This window comes from Canis lupus, chromosome 20 (genome assembly GCF_048164855.1).
Source record: "Canis lupus baileyi chromosome 20, mCanLup2.hap1, whole genome shotgun sequence".
NCBI classification, from domain to species: Eukaryota; Metazoa; Chordata; class Mammalia; order Carnivora; family Canidae; genus Canis; species Canis lupus.
The window spans coordinates 7,136,372-7,152,755 of record NC_132857.1 but is presented as its reverse complement, the minus strand read 5'-3'; the positions used below and the strand labels follow the sequence as shown (position 1 = coordinate 7,152,755).

Below are 16,384 nucleotides of genomic sequence, written 5' to 3'. Positions count from 1 at the left end.
ATTTCCATTTTGAATGTGTGACTGCTGAGTTATCCTGTGAGGATATTATTAAGTTTGATAATACCTTTCAAGTGTTAAAAATGGTTTTCTTCCTAGCTTAAATTTCAAATAATAATGATTTTTGTAAAGAAAACACAAAATTATACTAAATGGATCTTAAGAATGAAGAGAGGGATATATCACTCATATATTGTTGTATTCTCCTTCCTTGGAAATGCATTTATTGAGAAGACATTTACCATGTAAGTTAAGTATATTTATCAAATGTTTTTCTGTGAAACATTTCATCAAATATGAAATAATAATCTTTAAACAGTATAAGATGGTTATTTTAAGCACCATAGGGTTTTTTTCCTTTTTTCTACTTTTATAAATTTCTAAAAATGTAATAGTTTACATGAAAGTTAAATCTTTCAGTTTCTATAAAGTTTGTTTTACTGTTGATTAGCCCATAATCATTGGACTAGAATGCATGATTGATTATCCATGAAGATAATGTCTATTAAATAGTTAAAATATATTGATCATGTCTCCTGGAGAAGAATGCCTTGTTACAGTAGAGGATAATAAAATAAGGTATAATACTAATTATATGCAGGATGTTTGTATTATTCATAAACAATTTAAAAATTGCAGGATACAGGGATATCTGTGTGGCTCAGTCAGTTAAGCATCTGACTCTTGGTTTTGGCTCAGGTCATGATCTTCGTTCGGATCATGGAATTGAGCTCCCTCTGGGCTCCCCGTGTGGAGTCTGCTTGGGATTCTTTCTCTCCGTCTGCCCTCCCCTTGCTCTCTCTCTCTCTCTTTCAGATACATAAATAAATAAATAAAATCTTTTTAAAAATTGTGAGATATAGTCATGTTTGTGAATAAATCCAGTTAAGACCATTGCATGGCAGGTACCATTTTTTGGTTAAAATTAGTATATTTTCTATTACTTAAATTTTATAAGATTAGTTCCTGACTTAAAATCAATCATGACAACATGGTTCATGTAATCATTATATAAAATCAAGATTCAGAAATGTTCCATCACCTCAAAGATTCGTTATGCTACCATTTATAGCCACACAAGCACATCTTCTTAACACATGGCAACCACTAAAATGTCAACACCAATAGTCTCTAATAAGTTTTGTATAAATATGATCAAATATTCACGGCAATACTGAGTGATAGAAAGTGATACATTCAAAAATACTATAGATAAATTAGAATTCTAAAAATAAAAAAAAATTAAATAATCCATACTAGAACAGGAAAATTAGAAATGAAAACAGAACTAAGGAAAATAGGAAACAAAAAATATAATAGCAAACTTCAGCCCTAATATATCCATCACTAAGTAAATTAAATGCAAATGGCCTAAATGCATGAATTAAAAGATAGTGATTGGCAGAGTAAATTAAAAAAACAACTATTTACCAACTATAGCTATCTGTAGGAAACTCAATTCAATATAACAATACAGGTAAATTGTAAGTAAACAGGTATAAAGTGATATACCGTATGCACACTATCAAAAGAAAACACGAATGGCTATGTTATTAATGGATAAACTGCAGAGCAAAGAGAATTACCAGGAACAGAAAGGGACATTATATAATGGTAAAAATAAGTCAATCTGATAGAAGATATAGTGATCCTAAATGTGTAGACCTCAACCAGAAAGTTACAAAATAAGGTAAAAACTGATAAAGAAAAAAATTAAAAAAAAAAAAAAAACAACTGATAAAGCTACAAAAATACTTAAGGTAAAAACTGATAGAACTAAAAGGAGAAATTTTAGAAATCCTAAATTATGGTTAAGGACATCAAATCACCTGACTCAGAAATTATTTAATAAAACATCAGCGAGAATATCAAAGCATTAGACAACACTGCCAGCCATACATTTCACCTCACAACAGCATACTACATATTCTTTAGAAGTTCCAATGAAGCAATTCACAAGATAGATCACATCATGGGTTTCAAAACAAACCTCAAAGAACTTAAAAGAATCGAAAATATACAGAGTTTAAATCTGAGTATAATGGAATCAATTGAACAATCTATAAAAGAAAGATAATAGGAAATGTCCAAACACCAAGAAATTTAACAATAGACCTCTAAATAATCTGTGGGTCAGGAGAGGAAGTCTCAATAGAAATGAAAAAAAAAAATTGAACTCCGTGAAAATAAAAAAAAAAAAGTACAACCTATCAAAATCTGTGGGATGCAGCTAATGCAGTGCTGAGAAATTTATAGCAATGAATGGTTGGTTACATTAGAAAGTAAAAATGGTTTCAAACCAAGAATATAGGCTTCTACCTCTAAAAGCTAGAAAAAAGAAGAGCAAAGTAAATCCATAGCAAGCAGCAGAAAGGAGATAAGTCATTAAAATTGAAAACAGAAAAACAAGATAAAAATCTATCAACTCAAATGGATCATAACTTCAAAGGTAAAATTGGTAAATGGATACAATGTGGTCCATCCATAGAATCAAATATTACTCAGCAAACAAAGAAGCAACTACTCATAAATGCTAGAATTATGATGGAGCTCAAAGCACTGAATGAAAAAGCCAATCTCAACATGTGACATGTTCTAAGATTCTTCCAGTCAGCATTCTCGAAATGACAACATTATAATAATTATGGAGAACAGATCAGTGATTACTGAGGTTGGCGTATGATTATAAAGGAGGAGGAGAAATGGAGCAGAGTATCTTTGGTGAGGTAGAAGAGTTCTACATGTTAGGTGTGATGTTTATTAATAAACATAGGTAGGTCAGCCTATTAAAATTTCATAGAATTATCAAACCAAAAAAGTGCATGTCAGAGTTACTGAAATCTCAATAAAGTCTAAAGTTTATTTGATTGTATTGATCTAATGTCAATTTCCTGGTTTTAATAATTGGACTAAGATTATGTAAGATCTTAATCAGTGGGGAAGTTGAGTAAAAAATACACAGGAACCCTCTGAACTACTTTCCAGCTTTTCAAAATAAAAATAATCCAATGCGAACACACACACACACACACACACACACACACACACCTGCCACCCATATATGGGGCACACGGACCCTCACGAGAAACATTATAGGAAGATGAAGGCAGAGATTGGGGTGATGCTTCTACAGGCCAAAAATGGTCAATCCCAAAGATTGTTAGCAAACTACCAGAAAGTAAGTGAGAAGCATGGAAAAGACTTTCTCTCACACCCCTGGGAAGGCAACAATCCTGCCCACTCCTCGGTCTCCATCTTCTAGCCTCCAGAATTGTGAGACAATACCTTTCTGTTATTCAAGCCACCCCGTTTGTGGCACTTTGTTAAGGCAACTCCAGCAAACTAATACAGATTGAAAGAGATATTCATATTTTTAGAGTATATATTATATTCTGTGCAAAATAAACTATACATGTATTTTCTGGTGATGGTAAAACAGAAAATCTGAATAAAGATGTATCTTAGCCTGCTCGACCTGCTGTAACAAAACATCACAGACTGGGCGGGGGGGATGGGGGGGAGGCTTATACAGCAGAAATTTATGTTCTCCAAGTTCCAGAAGCAGGAAGTCTGAGATCAGGGTGCCCATGTAGTCAGGTTCTGGTGAAAGTTGTCTTCCTGACTCTCAGTTTGTCACCTTCTTGATGTCCCTTCATGTGGTAGAGAGACAGAGAGAGCGTGTGCGAGAGAGCACCGTGATACCACTTTTCTTCAGGGCACTGATCTCAACATGAAGGCTCTATCCTTGTGATCTCCATCTAAACCTGATTATCTCCCAAATACCCCATCACCATATACCATGACACTGTGGTTAGGACTTCAGCATAGGGATTTTGATGGAACCCCAATTTACAGTCCACAATAGGTCTAATAGGCACAATTGACTTAAATAGGACTATATGGAATATTGGAAGATTAAGTGACCATTTGTTAAACTGAAAGGATTTACTGGGCACCACATTAATCCCCAAGGAGATTTTAACAATGTGTGACAGCCATAAACCTGATTTGATCTGCTGCCAGGCCAGAATTAATTGGCTTTCATCTCTCAACTACCTTCTCAAATATATGTCCTGTTATTTAAAGTCCCAAAGCAGTTGCCCTTTCCAGCCCTCAAGGCCTTTTCTTTCTTGCTCTATTCTCTTTTGTTCCAGGAGATTCTTCCCTGAGCTCATCTTTTTCATATAGAACCTTGACAAAAGCAGTCAAAAGTATCCAATACACACTACTAATAACCACTCGATTTACTTTCTGAGTTATTACTGGACAGTTTTACCAAATATTTTGTTACTGTGCACCATACTCACTATTTGGCCAGCTACCACCACCCAACCACTATTGCACCACATATAAAGGTAGTTGTAGGGTAGGGCCATAGCTCCATGTACCAATGTTCATTCACATCAGTCAGGGCAGGCTAAATTAAGCTGTGTTAATAAGCAAATCTTGGTGGCTTAACAATAACAACACAAAGTTTAATTCTCGTACATACTACATGTAAAATGAGGCTGAAGTAAGGGTTCCAGCTTCAGATACGCGTGGGCTAAGGCTGATAGAGGCCATTCTGTAGCTGCAAGATCTGAGACACTAAGTCTACTCAGGACAGTTTTTGAAGTGTGTGTTAGGTCCTAGAGCAGACATAAATCATATCGCACATTTGTCTTCTAATTCCCATAGCATGAAGTAAATACTGGATGTAATTACTGCTTGTTTTATCAATAAAAAATAAAAATTAAATTTAAAAAACACATTGAAACCACTTCTCCCAAATATGATATTTGTGTATTTAAGTTATTTAGATAATATTAGATAAAAATAATCGCCTACATATTCCCAAATAAGAGTAGAAATATTTCTGTTTCTATTTTTTTTTTGCTTTGTTTAGACTAAATAATAAATTTACTTAGGAAATTTATCATCAGTAGATAATAAAACCATGCACTGATTGTCCATTATTTCCCAATATTTTAAGACATGATAAACATAAGAAGGAAATAAAGGAGTATTAAAAATTACTTCATAAGAGAAAAAATATATATATAATATTCTCAAATTTCTAAAGATAAAACATTACAAATTCTACGTGGTTTCTTAGGAAAATAGAGTAAATATAGAAAGTATGTAATTAATCTGTGACTTCGGTTATGGTTAAACGTAAGGAAAAAATTACTAATAAAGGTTATTCTTACATCATCTTTTCTCATTTTTTCCTTCCCAAATGCTTTCCTCTCTTTCTACCCCATCAGCCTAGATTTCCCAGAACTGTATCTGGTTGTCCAAGATATAATATTAGGTATTACTTCCCTGAAGTGAACCGTTGTTTGATTGTTTAAGATTTTTTGTTTATTTGAGAGAGAGAGAGAGAGAGAGAGAGAATGAATGAGGGGAGAGAGGAGAGGGAGAAACAGAATAAGAGCTGACTGATACCAGGGAGACAGACTGTGATTGTTGTTTAGGTGTTTATGTATTCATTTAAATAAAGGCCCTCTCTATTATTAGAGGCAAATAAGTTATAAACAGTAAATTAAATAAATAAATAAAGATTAAATGAATTCTCAGTAAATTAAATAAATAAATAAATAAATATTAAATAAATTCTCTTAACCCAAAGAAGTCATTAAGAATTATGTGTAGAAAGGTATTATTGATCAAGAAAGGTAGATGATAAGGCAACTGACTTTATCAAGTACATATGTTTCAAGCCCCATGTTATGCTACTTTTCTATGGATTGACTCAGTTTTGGGTAGATGGTACCCTCATCAAATAACAAATGGGTAAATTGAAGATAGAAATTTGTGCAACATACTTAACAGAGCTAATAAGTTATATCACAGCTATGTAAAAGTTTTTAAACCTTAATTTCTATTTCATCATCCTATCCCTACACCTTTTTGAAACCATGTTATATAGACAGTTAAACAGAGGGCATTTTATAGCAAATAACTCAAGGTCATAGGTACCAATACCTTCTTAAAACTTCAACCAGTAGGAAAACCATTTTGATTTGTTTTTTTTTAATTTATTTTTATTGATGTTCAATTTACCAACATACAGAATAACCCCCAGTGCCCGTCACCCATTCACTCCCACCCCCTGCCCTCCTCCCCTTCTACCACCCCTAGTTCGTTTCCCAGAGTTAGCAGTCTTAACGTTCTGTCTCCCTTTCTGATATTTCCCACACATTTCTTCTCCCTTCCCTTATATTCCCTTTCACTATTATTTATATTCCCCAAATGAATGAGAACATACAGTTTGTCCTTCTCCGATTGACTTACTTCACTCAGCATAAAACCCTCCAGTTCCATCCACGTTGAAGCAAATGGTGGGTATTGAAAAACATTTTGATATTAAAAATTCACATAGGAAAAGTTGAAAAAACTATTGTATTGGTTTTCTACCACTTGTACCAAATTATTAAGCATTACATCACGTAAAACAACATGAATTTATTTCTCACAGTTTGGGAGATCAGAAGTCCATTGCACTCAGCTGGTTTCTCTGCTCATGTCTCACAAGGCCAAAATCAAGGTTTCAGAAGAGCTCTGTTCCCCTAGTTGACATCCTAGGGGAGAATCTGTCTCCAGGCTCATTTAAATTGTTGGTGCACAGCATAGAATCAGTTTTCTTACTGGCTGTCACCCAAGCCCCACCGGAGCTCTCAGGGGCCTCTTTCCTGGTACTTGTATGTCTCAAAACCACCAATGCCAGGTGGAACACTTCCCACAATGTTCTACTCCTCTGTCTCCTGTTCTTCTGAGGCATCTCTCTCTGATTTCCGCAGGGAAAGTACCTCATTTTTAAGTGCTCCTGTGATTAGACCGGGCCCATCAGAAAGCCAAGATAAATCAACCCACCTCAAATTCCATGGTCTCAATCATATCTGCAACTTCCCTGTTGGACATATGACGTACAGTACTTCCCTCTTGTCCATGGTTTTGCTTTCTGCAATTTCAGTTACCCTGTCAACCCTGGTCAGAAAGAGGATGACTCTTGTGATGAATTGACAGCAGGTCAATGGTAGCCTAACATTACATCACAATGCCTACATCATTCACCTCACTTCGTCTCATCATGCAGGCATTTTATCATCTCACATCACCCTGAGAAGAAGGGTGAGTCCAGTACAACAAAATACTTTGAGAGGGACCACATTTGCTTAACTTTTATTACTATTATTGGTGTTATCGTTCTATTTTATTATTAGCTATTATTGTTAATTTCTTAATGTGCCTAATTGATAAATTAGATTTATCACACATATGTAGGTATAGGAAAAACATAGTATATATAGGGTTCAAAGATGCATTTTCTGAGAGTTCAGTGCTCTCCATGTTTTCAGGCCTCCACTGGGGGACTCAATGTATCACCTGTTGATAAGGGGGGCTATTATATATTAACAGGTTCCGGGGATTAAGCTGTGGATATCTTTGTTATTCAGTCAGACAAAAGCAATTTCATTGACAATCTAAAAATCATAAAGTGGGAATAGAGAAAGTTTTTTTTTCACACTGAAAAAAGTCATCATTTAGAATTACTTCAGTTCTTTCTGTATAATAACACAGCATACTATTCCTGTGATCTCTGGACGACTCTTTTGAATTAGTTGTGATTACAACCTGAACTCATTTAAGTGAATTTAAAAATAGTTTGGCATTTGCTAAAATTATTCAAACAGACTTGACTATATATTATTGCAATGAACTCCTTTATTTGCTCATTTAAACCCTGGGTCACAAAAATTACTGTAGCTCTTTATTGCCTTCCAAGTGTTTTAGCACCTGATTCTCTATATATCCATTTAAAAGGAAATTATTTGATCAGCACTGTATTATGATTTTATAAATGTAAATATTAAACCCAATTTGTTTTTAGTCTGAATTAAAGATGCATATGTCATGAAAGTTATCCATCTTTATTCCATAAATAAAACAGAATGGTACAACTAGAATAGAATAAATGCCAGAAGATGTTGCTTTCAAAAACAGTAGATTACTAATTGACCTTTTTCTGCGTTTACTATACTATTTATCATTTCAGCAGTTAGCCATCTTTCTGACAAGTGAATTTCTTTAAAATGTGTATGACATTTAACTGGATAGAGTTATTTGTCATTGAATAATTTAATGTCATTTCTTATTGCTTCAATTTAAATGGTTGATCTAATTTTTATTTGCAGTATACCATTTAGATGACTCATATTATATTGGTTAATGTCTAAATACTTTAAAAATTTAGATGAATGTGCTTTTTACTTGTCAACATAATCAAATGGGGCATATGGGATTTAAATTAAACAGTTGATTATATCCCATGATAGAATCCATTTATTTTATCCTCTCCCTTCCATCTTGCTTATTCATATCTCCTCTACATCCTTTCTAGAGTCTACTTCTGTCTCCAGATCTGCAATAATTTCATGAAATAATCATATTTCCCATGATTGATGAGCTCCTTGGATTCACATCTCCATTTTCTTCTTTTCTTTATTCTAAGCTCCAGGATTCATATTTACCTTCTCCTTTAACCTTCCACATTCAAATTAAATCTCCTTCCTAGATTGCTCTGAAAATTAATTTCAATGTTCTTTATAAAAGCCATAGATAACACTTTCTTATTTATTACTTGCTACAATTTTTGTGGTTCATTAACATTTACATCTAATAATAGATAACTTATTTATACCTATCAGCTTTTTCCAAGATTAACCTCTTCAATATTTTTTAATAGTTTTAGTACCTTTTTGAAGTTTATGTATATTTTATCATTTTTCTATTGTATATGCCATTAAATACAGTTTTAAAAATTGTAGGTAAATTGCCATAGTACTGATACAGAGAAAGAGAAAAATTGCTAAATACTGATTGATCAGTTTTGTCCTACACAGAGAGTCATCTGGTAAATCATCTTTCTACTAAATGTGATATTAATTAATATATTTCCTCTTCTCTACTTTTCTTATATCTAATAATATTCAGGCCAAATTATAGTCCATTATATTCCTCTTCCAATTTTTCCTTTCTTGGAAGAGTGGCCTTTCCCGGCCATTCACCACATCATCATTAGTTGCTAACATGAAATAGGTCTGCAGCTCCCAAACCTGACCTGCCATTCGTCTTTCCTCAGGCTTCATCCCTATCTATTAGTGTGCAGCACAAATCATCATACCTAGGAAGAATTGTATTCCTATTTCTCCTCAGAATTTCTGTCATTCAACTTCTTATTTTTCTCTCAATTTAGTGAGTGTATATAGTCACATTTATTGAGAAAAAAATATTAATTTAGAGGGTGTTTTCTTCTACAAAGGAAGAGAAGTGGCTTGCAAAAAACAAGTATGCACATTTTACAAATCACAAAAGCAATAAATAGAAGTAGTAAGTTGGATAAAAGGAAAGATGAATTGCTAAGGTTAAGTTGCAAATTTATTTCTGATTTCTTGAAAGTCAATACAAGAAAGAATATTCTATTAGTTAGCAGCTCTATTACTATAGTGGTTCACAACCACTATAGACTTGGTTTCCTAAAACTGTTCCCTGATAACCAGTAAAGTTTTATCTTTTATTTTATATCATTAAAAATCACGGACTTTGTATATATGATGGGGTAAAATCCATTTCAGTAATTATCCACTCTTATTTTGCCATAATTATCCCATTTTAGGCTAGCAGGAATATAATAAAATTTGTCATTTCTTTTTCTTTCCTTTGCAATTGAACTTTTCTTTATATATATTTTTTGCTATGTTATTTCTTTTGCTTTTTTTTTTATAGGATCTCTTCACTCATTAGGAATGTTAAGACTTCATATAATATGAAAATGTATTTTTCTGTTTCTCAAATTTTGTTTTTGTTTTTGTGTATTTTTCTAAGGGTGTTACTCCCTATACAAATGTCTGTTTTATATTCTATATTGTCAAATTTATCTATCTTTTCTTTAGTTTCTTCAATGGGTAACAAAATTTATGATTAGGAAAATTCTCCCTACACTTAACTTGTGAACAATTTCACTCAATTATTTTAATACTTATATATTTGTTTTTAAAACCCTCACCTGTTTGAAGGATGCCTGGGTGGTTCAACGATTGAGCGTCTGCCTTCAGCTCAGAGTGTGATCCCAGGGTCCTGGAATCGAGTCCCACATGGGGCTCCCCCTCTGCTTCTCTCTCTGCCTCTCTCTGTGTATCTCTCATAAATAAATAAATAACATCTTACAAAAAAATATACTCTCACACATTTGAAATTTATCTCAGCAGATTTGATGAGGGATGTATACGACTTTATTTTTATTACATTGGCTTACTGCTTTCAACACTGTTGTGAGTGAAGAATTGATCATAGCACCAGTTCTATAATAACATGTGGTAGAGGCTGGGACCTTTCCTACAGGATGCAATATATATTTCTATGAATTACAAACAATATATGATATCAATTCTCCTTTAGTTGGAATACATAGAGCTAGGAATCAAGAGATTCCTCTCTCACCTGTATTTCTAATGGCAGTTCATGTTTCTTTTCCCCCTCTTTTTATGCTTAAAACTGTTTTAGTTTAGAGACCCAGTACTAAGGAAATGATGTTTCTACCCAGGGATACAATAGTTGTTCCCTTTACCTTCAAGTTAAGTCTGCTGTCCTAGCCATTTGGGTTTTTTGAGTCTCTTAGCCAAGTTCAGAGAAGAGTTTACTGTACTGGTTTGGGTGATCAATCCTTATTATCAAGGCATTCAGTCAATCATTATTTGTTTATTGTTCACCTACTAAGTGTCAGTGTCTGTGTTAAGGAATGGGAACACACAGCAGTGAATGCAGGCAGTTATAAGCTCACAGTCCTATCATGATAAATGAATAACCCACAAATGAAACCACTGCAGGCTTGAATAAGTGCTCTGGGTGACAAATAAAAGGTTCTGTGGGACTAAATGGGGGCACACGACATCTTGGGGAGTCAGAGAAGGTCTCCTCATGCAGGTAGAATTAACCAGGTGATGGAAGAGTGGTCCATGTGCACAAGCAGCATGGGGGCTATAGAGTGGAACTCAAGGAGGCCAGTGTGGATGGCAGGCAACACTGAGGATGGGGGCAGCAGCCTGGAGTGAGTGTGCGAGCACTGTGTTTGTGTCACATGCATCGAGTTCACGCAGCTGGGTGACGTGGGTGACCCGTTTCATCTACTCTGGGCCTTGGTTACCTTCTTTCAAGGCATGCGGTGACAACGTAAGTAAAGACCTGATATAGCAAAGGCCCTGATTCATTATTAATGACCTGTTATTATTTATTAAAGGTTGTTCTGCACCATAAAAAAACATAAGAGGAGTTAGGATTTGTGCTACATGATGGAGGAAAGGGCAATGTGCAGATTCTAGAGGATGCTCTAGGGTATCCAAAAAGAACCTTGTTTCCAATGGTAAAAGTTGGTGGAAAACTACATCAATCTAACATAGGCAAGAGTACTAAAGGTCAGTGTTTTCAGGGATAATGTTTTTGACTCACCTAATCAAACAGAGTTCCCGGAATTTGCCTTTTGGCAGAAAACAAATTAAACCATAATTGTCAGTCAAAGGAGGAAGTCATAAATAACCATAGTAAGGTTAGAAGAACTACCACAATGTACTAATCTAGGGCACTATTCAGGTACCACTTGTGCTGAACTCCATGCAAATGGTGCACACTTGAAGCACTATAGTTGTCACAGAAGACAGCATGAAAGGAAACTCCTGAAGTATGATTTCATAGCTAACAAGGCTAATTACAATGATACATTTTTTCTTTGTTCTATACCCTCAATATGCCACGGTGGTGGCAATAAAAATTAAGTTTACAAGCTACAAGATATCAACTTGAGATTGTACATAAACCCCAGGAAGAATGATCATTATCAAATGATTAATGCACTTTTTTGTAGGAGAGATAATTGCATTATTTTAGGGAGGAGTATGTTACTCTTGCCCTTTTGCTGCCTCTTAAGTTTGTGGAGTTTCCTAATGAGTGAGTTAGAGTAGATTCCATGGAATGGCTCATTCATAAATTATCCCAAATCCCAGTAAGTATGCATTTTCAGGGTTGTAGGTTCTGGAATGCTAATTCCTACTTTTCCCAAATTTACATGTAGCCAAGGTCCTGGGTATAATTCAGATTCCACAAATCAGATACTCTCACGGGGGCATTTGGCTGTGAAACACAGTTAAGTGAGAAGAGCAGGATGTGAAACATCTCTTTGCTGGCATGGATAGTAGTAGAAGTGGCATGGTTTGCTGTCAGCACATGTCAGAAGATTTCACACCTTTCTGCAGGGGTTATGAAAGCTTTAGCCACCCTGCAGGGTAGAGTGACACTAGGGTCTAAGAGCTATTTCTAGAGGCCCGAGGTGTAGTATGTTATTCTGGGCTTCCAACAATTTCATGAGAAACCTAATATGTGACAGTAAGTACCTTTAAGCTTAAACTAGTGATTGCTATTTCTGTTGTGTGCAACTAAACCCTAAATGCAACAGATAGTATTTTTTTTTATCAAGTTTATACAGCCTTTGCTAAAACAAATTTCTTTCAGTGATTCTACACCAAGCTTTGCAATTAAGCAAGGAAAGAAAATATTACCTATTGAATTCTAATTAAAAATAAAATTAAGTACAGTAACTATTAGAAATTGATATCTAGTAAAGAGCAGTAATGTGCAATAGATGCCCATGAAAACAATGTCATATTGGCATGAAGATAAAAATAATATTTTATGAAAGCAAAGAATGTATTATTGGTTTGGCATATTATTATTTTTCTAGGTAAGGCTGTGCAGCAAGATTTTTGTTATAATTAGTGTCATTTTTTTTTTTTTTTTTTCTTTTCCAAGGCCTTGCTTGTGTTTGGTCATTTCCCAGATAATCACTGATTACTTGTTTCTTCCTCCATTGACTCCTAGTTAATATAATGGTTGTATTGTGACAACATGGGTGAAACTTGAAGGAATTATGCTAAGTGATAAAAGTCAAACAGTGAAATAACAAATACTGCATGATCTCACTTTTAAGTGTAATCTAAAACAAAAGCAAAAACAAAAACAAACACTTTCAGAGATGTATAGAACAGATGAGTGGTAGTCAGAGGGGAGGTGGAGGTGGGTAAAATGAGTGAGGGTCTCAAAAGGTATAAATTTCCAGTTATAAGATAAATAAGCCCTGGATATGTAAAGTCCAGCATGGTGACTATAGTTAATAATACCGTATTTCATATTTGAAAGTTGCTAAGACAGTAGAAAAATTCTAAAAAAAACCTATAAGTATGTACAGTGATAGATGTTAACCAGACTCCTTGTGATGATCATTTTGTAATATGTACAAATATCAAGTCATTATTTTGTACACTTGAGACTAATATGATGTGGTATATCAATTATACCTCAATAAACAATAAAACAATAAAAAGTTGGTTGTACATTTGTACTATTTTACTTTATTTATTTATTTATTTATTTATTTATTTATTTTACCTCTTAATTGTCATTTTTCAAAGGTAAAAGGCAAAACATTCTCATAGAGAAAAACAAAACCAAGCCACCAAATGTCTCTTGAAAATCATGGACCTTTTCCCGAAATGTATAACATATTCATTGTATGAGTGGAACACGTTTATACAGGCTCTGAAATGGCATTCCGTATTTAAAAAACAAAAAACCAAATGAACACTTATTTGGGGGGCAATTGTTCATTCTTCCCAGAGATGATATTGAGCCACTATTCACCACCATGAGCATTGATCCTAGGTACAGTGTTATATCAGTTATTATTTTGAATATTACCCTAATCCTTTCCAGCTATAACAGAACCAATCTGCTGCAAGGCTGAATAAAAGAAACTTCAGTTAAAAAAGGAGTTGAGAGGCAAGGGTGGGGAGTCCTCACATCCCACCTACTGTCTGCCAATTGCAAACCCCAAAAGGAAGAAGTCCACTTTATTGGTCTAGCAAGAGGAAGGTGAAATTCCTTCTCACCCAACAACAGGCTCAGCCGGTATGAAAACACCACAATGACCCAATTAGAAACTATCACCACCATGAAGTCTCTTTCCCCCAATGGACTCTGTTCAAAGCAGCCCTTCCCAACTTCCTCCTTTTCTCTATAAAATAACAGTCCTCTCCTTTGATCTCCTGACCTGCCTATGATTTGCCATAATTTAGATGTCCTGAATTGCAACTCCCCTGCTTTGTTTACCAGCAAAAACCCATTTTGCTGGTAAAATAACTGGCTATTTTACTTTTAAAGTTGGCACTGCTACCTATGATACTACAGTCTACTGTAATTACTGTTTCTGATTTCATTTAAAGAAACCATTCTCCAGAGACACATAAACTCTGGAGTCCTCAAATATACAAACTATTTCAATAGGCAAGGTTTTGGAGAGCCTCCTTTCTGTCTTTATATAGGCTAATTTCAATCTTCACCCAAGATTTCACCCCCTTGTTTATTCCATAAATTCCCAACAATGAAAAAAAATCTTAAAAAAATTCCCAAAAAGCAATTCTCAAGCTAGCTGCTGACGTCCAACCAAGCAACACAAAGGAAATAGCCTTTAGATGATATTCAGTAAAGACATCACTACTGAAATTACCCACCTCTGCTCTTGACAACATAAAGCAGCTAATGAACCATCTACCTAGAATTTGGCCTTCATGTTCTCAATACTGGCGACATGTCATATTCTCCAGTGCTCTGGGGGGTATGGTTTTATATGACCTTTTGGGTGATGTGAACTCACAGCATGTCCCACATTGATCAAATTTGTCAACACCCCTGGGTTTTACCTAAGTCTCTTTAGGAAAGTCATAAGTATGGGCAGATAATTAGCCCCTTTCAGGATCCCAGGCCAACAACGAGTCAATGAGTTACTGCACAGAAAAAAAAAGGAGAAGAATAACATCTTATCTTTTGATATTGACCTGAACTGCAATGGCCCTGGTTCTACAGGGGCAGGATGCATAGCAGGGTGGTTGCAGCAACACAGTAACACCCACTGGGTCCAGAACAATGCAGTAGATCGTACCACAGATCCCACTGAGACCGCGACTACTCAAGCTATTTTTTTTAATTTTTTTTAATATTTTATTTATTTATTTAGGATAGTCACAGAGAGAGAGAGAGAGAGAGGCAGAGACACAGGCAGAGGGAGGAGCAGGCTCCATGCACCAGGAGCCCAACGTGGGATTCGATTCCGGGTCTCCAGGATCGCCCCCTGGGCCAAAGGCAGGCGCCAAACCACTGCGCCACCCAGGGATCCCTCAAGCTATTTTTTGAATGATGAAAATACCATAATAGAGAAATGGTAAAGGGAATTTTAAAACCAACTAACTTCATATACTGTAAAATAAGTTTAATATCTAACAGCTAGAACTTAATATCATACACTTCTGCTAATTTCAAATACCTCAATAGTGAGGAAAAAGAAAGAGAACAGAAAACACAAAACAAAAACCACTCTACAAATTGTACAAAACCTATCTAGCAAGTGCAATTACTAGAGTTGTTCATATTTTTAATTAATAGACATAAATCCAAAGGAATCCTCCAAAAGTTGAGGATTTTTTTTTCCGAAACATTTTCAAAAGATGTATTTTAAACTCAGACAAACCTTTCAAAGTAGTTCTCTACTCCATCCACAAAGCAAGATAGTGCATCAGGATTCGATCATGCTGGCTACATTTTATTTTTTCCTTCTTTAATCTCAAGAATCACAGAAGAGAAAAAACACTGGAGAACATTGATATAAAAATAGTCCAGGGATTATTACTAGATTTATACCATATTTTGATGGAATTTTAGGGTGAAAAGTAAAAAAAACAAAAAAAACAAAAAAAAAACACAATTGTTTTAATTTTATGAAGAAAAGGTGAGACTTAATGTGCAGACTTTGTCTTCCTCATCTCATCTCTGTGTTTATATACTCAAGCCATACCTTCACCTATGCTATATTTTTATTTCATACTTTTTAAAGATCTTATTTATTTGAAAGAGACTGAGTATGAGCAGAGAGGGGGGCAGAAGGGGAGGGAGAAACCAACACCCTGCTGAGCAAGGAGACCAGACACAGGGCTTGATCCTAGGACCCTGAGATCATGACCTGAGCCAAAGGCAGATGCTTAACCAACTGAGCCAGGCACCTGTATATTGTTTATTTTCAACATGAGTCAACTACTAATACTAACTTCTCCTGAAGTGCTTTGACGAATAATTAACAGAAAGGACTCCCTGAAGATTAATGATGTGGCATAGGTTCCCAGCTAAAGCTACATAAACACTGCATAAAAGGAATGCATATAAATCTATCACACATATTTTATACTGGACAACGCAGCCATCTGGGGGATGCAGGAGATTTATTGCTCAAGTGCTGCTGTTGTATATACAG

The 16,384-nt window shown here is 34.9% G+C and overlaps 2 long non-coding RNA genes across 15 annotated transcripts in view; one reads left to right on the top strand and one right to left on the bottom strand.

Annotated features, from left to right (window-relative positions):
• The window catches only part of LOC140611659 (uncharacterized), a 355,437-nt gene extending 348,437 nt beyond the window's left edge, over nt 1-7,000 (bottom strand). For all 12 annotated transcript variants that reach the window (XR_012012751.1, XR_012012760.1, XR_012012755.1 and 9 more), the window contains exon 1: nt 6,853-7,000. This is a non-coding gene — a long non-coding RNA (uncharacterized lncRNA). The remainder of the gene's footprint in view (nt 1-6,852) is intronic.
• A 47-nt stretch (nt 7,001-7,047) lies between these two features.
• LOC140611660 (uncharacterized) overlaps nt 7,048-16,384 on the top strand; it is a 148,658-nt gene continuing 139,321 nt past the window's right edge. For all 3 annotated transcript variants that reach the window (XR_012012764.1, XR_012012765.1, XR_012012763.1), the window contains exon 1: nt 7,048-7,110. This is a non-coding gene — a long non-coding RNA (uncharacterized lncRNA). The remainder of the gene's footprint in view (nt 7,111-16,384) is intronic.